This window comes from Labrus bergylta, chromosome 11 (assembly GCF_963930695.1).
Source record: "Labrus bergylta chromosome 11, fLabBer1.1, whole genome shotgun sequence".
In the NCBI taxonomy this organism is placed as follows: Eukaryota; Metazoa; Chordata; class Actinopteri; order Labriformes; family Labridae; genus Labrus; species Labrus bergylta.
In genome coordinates, this window is record NC_089205.1 from 21,580,196 (window position 1) to 21,587,598 (window position 7,403).

Genomic DNA, 7,403 nt, shown 5'->3' on the forward strand with positions numbered 1-7,403 from the left:
CATATCTGACATGATTAATTAAAGTTGAGTTTTCAGGTCACAGTCCAAGAACAGAGGGTTAAGAATTGTTTGAAAGCAAAGTTTGAGAGAAGCTTTCACAGGTGAGAGAAGCTGTTTTGACGTATATATGTATGGAGCCGTTTGTAAATCTGTTCCAACAGTTTGCAAACCATGCCCATGGTTCTCCTGGCACTTTGGGGTGCAGTTTCATAATATGTGCAAAGATTATTAAACTGTGCACAAAGGAACCCGTGCCAACAAATGCAAATCTATGAGCAGAGCTTATAAAATGTCTCAAGACACACAACATGAGGTAAAAAGAACAAGGCCAAAATAGCGGCCTAGCAGAGTAAGACCATTTTTGCCTTCATATCAATGCACTGGGTAGTCCAGCATATGTTCGTTATTAACAAAAGAGCAGAGAAGAATATTCTGGTGAACAGGAAACATAAAGTTTCGGTAAGCCCAGACAAAAAGAGTAAGAAGAAGGATGTTATTTGTGTAGTGCAGATAATTCAATCGCTAATTCAGTTTTACAAGTGTCACAGTAAAATGTTGCTGCTAAATATTCTTCTTAAGGGATTTATAGTAAACTATGGTAGATGGACCACTAGATGCTTAGCATGGCGCTAGCATGTTAGCAAAATTTGAACACTTAAGAACTTAATTTTTAATTAACATTACAGTAGTACAAGATAACTTTAATAGGATTGGGAAAGGTTTATTTCCGTAATATAGACTTATTCTAGAATAGTTTATTTCTATCTAGGTAAACATTTTTACACACATGGTACGCTCCCCAAGACGGCTGGGGGATGAGGGGAGTAACAACTTATCAAACAAATTATCTGGTTAGAAGTTGGACATGTGTGAGAGATGAAGATTTGTTTAACCCTTGAGTAAAAACATTGGGTGTGGGTGGTCTGTAAATGTTAACACTTTGCATTAATTCAACTGGAATGGATGTATTTGCCTGCAATCTTTTCCTGTATGGATATATTCATGTGTCCTAGGCTACACACATATTCTGATATATGGTGACCATGAAGCAGCTTTTTTGGGATACCACCTTTATCATCTCAGGCTCTTTAATCTTATCTGCATCTTTCCTTTCTTATTCTTATCAAAGTTTGCTCCCTCTGGCTTGTCTGATTAGTCTGACCTTTTGACCGCTTTTCCGTGATTTAATGCTTACCTCCCTCTCCCATCTGGACCCCACTACGCCTCAGATCTAGGCCCCTCTACTTGTCAATATATATATGTAAGAATAACCTGTTCTAAGATTCAGTTCAACGTGCTGACAGCTCAAGGCTGCTCTCAGACTTGTGTTTGTTTGCATGCATATCTGTTTATGTTTGTAAGCTTAAGAAGAAAGAACAGATGCTCTGGCAGCTTCAGGCTTGTTTTTCTCATTCCGGCTACAAACAGCACAGTGATTTATCTTACTGTGGTGTTTGGCCAAAACATGACTGGAAGAGGGATAATGGGACACAGGGACAGACGTGAGGACCACCAGTCAGAGGAAAGTGTTGCTTGACAGTTTGTGATGTCGCAAACCTGAAATGTTTGTCGAGGCTTCATCACTGCTGGTGATGATGATTTATGTAGATGTGTCAATCTAACAGTGATTACAGTGAAAGAAATGCACATTTTAGCAATGTGTTGGTTATCACATAATACACTCAAGAAGAGCATGCAACTCACTGTAGAAAACGATCAATTTGGAGATTTTGACTGAAGGTCAATAGGACAAAACAGTATGAAGCAGACAGACACTTGTATTTTTTCCTTTATTTGATAGGACAACTGAAGATAGACAGGACTTTTTTTTCGGGGAGAGAGTAGGACACGACGTGAACCAAATAGCGTCAGGACTGGGAGTCGAATCTGAAACCAGTGCAACAAGGACTGTAACCTCTGTACATTGGGATGCCTGCTCTAATAACTGGCTAAACTTGCACACTGGCACTATCAATAAAGTGGATAAAATACTATCCATTTAGCTGCATTGTCTGTTCAGTTGCATTAGTTGTGTAAATGAATACAAACATTAATACTGATGCATAATGTGGTCATTTATACAAATAACATGGTTGCACACAAGCAAGATATATGTTCATCTCTGATCTGCTGCTAGTGCTGCTTTCCCTCATTTTTCTGCATTTTTCTGTACACTGTGTATTGGTATAACGATCTGTGGTTTAATGGAGTCAACCTTCTTAGCCTTTTGTTACTGCTCCATAAATTATTTAAAATGGAGTGTGGGAGATGTTCAGAGCACATGTTTTTAGTGTTCCTGCTGTCCATGCAAAAAAAAAGAAAACACAACCATGATGTCTGTCTCTGTCTCCAAATGAAACATCATGTTATTTCACAAATAGAAAAGATTTTTGTTACAATTTCTCTTGCCAAGAATTGTCTAAACAAGTATCATATACGTGGGCACCTGCTATAATGCTTTTTAATATTACAGCAGACTTGGGCGATGTCCCGTAAGCACTCAGATGGAAATAGCCTCTTTTCTGGCTTCTGTTCTCTTCCTTCCTAATAGCTGTTGTTAAGATCTGCCAAATGTGAGGTACATAGTATCCCCACAAATACACACACGCACACACACACACACACACACACCTGATCTCGACTCAGACTAAGTTTTGGGAATCTGCAGGGCCATGTGGCGGCTTGTTTTTGTTTAAAAATGGTACAAGATTCCAGTAAACCACTGATCTGGGATGAACATCTGGTTGATGGTGAAATTGTCTGCAAAATCTGGAGTTTGGATTAAAGTAAAGGTTGTGTTTTAGTAAAGCCAGAAAATGCAGACATTAAAAACAGAGAGGGGAAATACATCAGTTAGAGAAATGAGAGGAGCTTTATAGCAGGCCATGAAGAAGATTGTATTTCAATGAAAACATTATTTTTAGAGCAGTCAGACACAAACAGCCAGTTGTACCTGGCAACTGATCTTTCTTTGACCTCCTCCCCTTTTGGTTACTGTCGCTACGCCTTCAAACCTCTGTTCTTTCCAATGATCTATAGGTAAAGTCTGGAGTATACATGGATGTAACATGTCTGAGAAGACAGATCTGGGGCAGCATTAGCTCAGTCTGTAGGGACTTGACTTGGGAACCAGAGAGTTGCTGATACAAGCCCCGATTGGGACAAAATCTGGAAATTGGTCTGGTAGCAGGAGAGGTGCCAGTTCACTTCCTGAATGTTGCTGAGGTGCCCTTGAGCAAGGCACTTAATCCCCCCACCAGTTCAGGAGAGCTTGCTGTGGACAGCCCCCACACTCTCACATCTCTCTATTAGTGTATTTCAACCTATGTGTGTGTGTAGCATGTCTCAATAACAGAGTGTAAAATTGAAATTTTGTAGTATAGCAGGCCTGTGTCTATTTTCCTGTTCATATACCTGAGTTTAAGATTGTTGTGTTCCCTGTTTTATTTTGTAGTTTTATAGTTATTGTACCTTCAAACCATATTTCTTAGGAATCATTGCCATCACAGTGACACTTGAGACAGCGTCACTGATCAGTTTTGTGAACACCTCAGCAATTCAAAAATGTTTTTGATCAATAATGCAGGAACTCAGTTCTGTACTAGATTACTTTTTCCCCCTTTTCCCAGTAATTTACTGGACATTGAGAACTGTGTTTAAAAAACAGTTTAGAAAGCTTCAGGGCGTGCCATTGAAGATATCCCGAAATTTCATGCGGTTTATAAATATGCAGTGTTCAGCCAAACATTGTGGGTTCTGACTGACATTCCACCAGTCCCTAAAGAGTCTCAGCTCATCTCTTCATTTCAGACAGACTAATTGAGTCTCCATCGGCCCACCAGTAGAGATTAGAGGGTATATCAGTCTTTCCATCGCTTTGCCTTCATACTGTTCCCGCCCTTCCTCCCATTGGAGTTACAGCTCAGTGCTGCTGGAAACAAGCTCATAGCTAAAGGGGAAAAGGACTGGAGGAAGCCCCTTTTCCTCCACGCCAGGCCAACGCAGTATCCCCAATGGATGCATAATAGTGATGTGAACAGAGTAAGGAAGTCATCCCATACCTTCACTTTCAGAGGGTGTTTAATGTAACACACATTATCAACCTCTAAATGAACAATCCTCTGGGGAGGTGGGAATATTGGTGCTGCAGCGCTCCATAGGAATAACATTAGGCTGATATGGAATGCACACTATGAATCTATCATCAAGCTCTTTATTATGTTTGTGATTGCCACCTTTGTCCAATCAGTTAAAACAAACGAGGGAGACATGCCTTTATGATGGGAGCTGTCTTCTAGTTACAGAAGAAGCAATGTAGAGTAAACAAGAAGGCACATCTTTGTGCTTATGCATATTCTTCTTATTAAAGGTACTTTAGGTTCAAATATCAGATTTGAACTGGGAATAAGAATGCTGCTCCCTTTGCATGGAACAAATTACAAAAAGACCTGAGAACTTAACAAGCTGGTCTTATTGGATACTTTTAAGCCAATGTTGAATGACTTGGAGGCAGACACATCTGGCTGCTGATGCTCTGCCTGATATAGTTATGATTGTAGTAGATCTTGACAAATATTTGCTGTTTTTAAAAGGAGATTTTGAATCGCAGTGAGTTTTTCTCTTGGTCAAGTAAACGTTAAATTAAAAGTGAACCTCTTGGACCATGTATTATCAGGATAGCTTCTAAAACTGTTGGACATGTCCATTTCAAAATGTATGTTAATATGTTACGGCTTTCTGATCTACAGTTCAGGTTTCTTTTACCCCTTTTACCACTATCTGCAAAATAACTTTTTTCTTGAGAACATCAAGTATAGCACAAAGTAAGCCCTCTAGGAAGCAAAGTGAATGATAATGATGTCTCATCCTGTCTTTGATTGTAGTCTATATTCACTTAAGATATGTTTGCTTTATAATTGAAACACATGAACCACCTCTTATGGTGGCCAGTTCTACACTCCCTCCCGCCCACTACGCCCTAAAGGTGTCTGATCCAACCTTCAAAACAGGGCCCTAAGTCTCTAATGAGACTCTTCTCCACAGTCGCCGATCAGTTGTCGATGTTGTGCTTTGCCTTTGTGCACTGCTTGTTTTTCCCTCCTTTCTAGATCCTTGCTTGGATACGTCGCTTTGGTTAAAGGCGTCTGCTAAATGAATTGTTAAATAATGCTTGTAAAAAATGCTCCTTCAAAAAGAGGAAAGCATTTGTAAATGCTTTGTGAATTGGTTACAGTTTGGTCAGGTAAAAGTGCCAAACCAGGATTATAAAAAGAGAGTGGTACAATGTCAGAGGAGAAAACAACCAATTGTTTATTTTCTAACTCAGAACCCAATCTCTGGTATCCTGTTTTTGCCAATAATCCCCCCTCTGTTTTTAAGAGGAATTGGGTACCCATCAGGAAAAAGGGTCCTTTTGTACTTTCCATTGGTGTTGTTTTTTAGTGTGACCAAAACTTAAGGCAGGCCTGAGAAGTCGAGGTCGTCTTTGTACAAATGTCTTTTAAACCAGGTTTGATTTCATGCGGCAGTTAGTTTGAGCAGTTGCAATGACAACTTTGACAACAAAAACTGATGACCAATGCAATCCCATCCCTGGTGAGACAGAGCAACTTAGGGACATCTAACATGCAGTCACTGTGTTTTAATTTGTATACAATATGGTTCTCTGGAACTGTGACATAATGAGACAGGAAACACAAACAGTATTTGCTAATAACATTTAAAAAACACCAGGCCTCACATTGAATTTAAGGGCTGATGACAGAAAAAAAACAGAGCAGGAAAAAAACCACATGAAGGGGGATGAGGGTGGAGAAAAGAGGGGTGAAGAGCAGAGGAGGGGAAGTGGAAGAAAGAAACTGTGAGATCAGGCCCAAACCTGTTGGGAAGCGGTAGCTTGGGCCGGACAAGTTCACAGATGTTTTAAAGTGCTAATCTAATCTTTATGCCAGGCCTTCCCCCTCCTCTCTCTCTCTCGTTCTTTCCCCTCTCCCTGTCCTCGTTTTTTTTTTTTTTGTTCTTTTCCTCCTTTTAATTCTCTCAAGCGGAGGTTGGATAGAGTGCTGCTTGTGTTAATGCATCTCAGGAGCATCATGTACTGCTGCTGCTCAGTGGTGGGATCTATGCGCCTTTTATCATCCTTGTTTACAGACATATGTGAACTTTGAATGAATGAGTGAATTTTCAAAAAGACCTTGCTCAAACCTTCATACAATAAATACAGACATGGAGACAAGAGCAGTGAAAGGGAGGACTGTTAGTCCTTTAAAGGAACATCCCCCATGGTGATCATTCATCAGTGGTTTTGCATTATGTTTTTTCTTACACTCTGACATCTTCAGATTTGCCATATTTTCAAAATCTCTGCCAAAAGAGTGTTGTTTTTGCGTTTTATGTCTCTGATGCAGGATGAAGGGGGATAACGTTGACTCCTCATGTTTGTGAAACGAATAAATTTAAGGCCCCACTTTGAGTTTTAACTCATCTCCTCCCCTTGTCATTCTCCTTGATTTCTCCCTTTTACTTTTCCTACCTCCTCCCTGTTTCTGCCTGATGATAGGAGAGACAGACAGTGGCTGCATTGAAACACACTGACAGATTCCTTCATATTCGGCGGATGTACTTGCACAGGAATTAATCCTGCTATGAAGAATTTAACAGCAATCTCAAATCCTGCGGTTTAAACCTCTTCCTCTTGACACGCTAGACAAGAAACAAAGAGGCCACTGCCAGAAAAATCCCCCCAGGTCACAAAACCTGGAAATATAGCCGGAGGTTAGAGGTACATGTGGAAGTGTGAGAAGAAAGAGAGCACTGAATCATTTTCTACATTCGGACATGTGTTATTAATTACAGACCCTGTCCACATTGCTATTTTCACTTTATGTTTTTCACTCCAGGTGATTTAGGGGGATCAGTGGATGTGATTGAGCCTGGTGTTTGTTTCCTGTGTTAAGCTGGGACAGGGCAGTCTTACCACTGAGTTCATGGTTGCAGTCCACATATTACTTTGAATGTTCAAGTCATAAAATACACCATGATGAGTCCGACCTGGCAGCTGCCAACCGCTCACATCCCTCTGTGGCACTTTCTCTGTCCTCTCTCTCCCTTTCTTTTTTCTCTAAACATCTGGAGAAGAGCGATATCCTCGAAGTAAACAGACCAACATCTGTCCACCAGCTCCTCTCTTCTCCCTTTGCCAGCTCTGTCTTCCTTCATCGCTCGTTTCCTCCTTATAATTCTCCCTCATTTTCTTCCGTGGCTGTGTGAAAGTTTCGGATTCACTCACTCTCTCTCCTCTCCCCGTTGGTTTCTTGTGTGTTGGCTCATCAATAGGTAAACATCAGTGATGAATGTGTTTGTTCTGCTGTTACTCAGCAGGTCTGGCTTTTGTGATGGGAGTG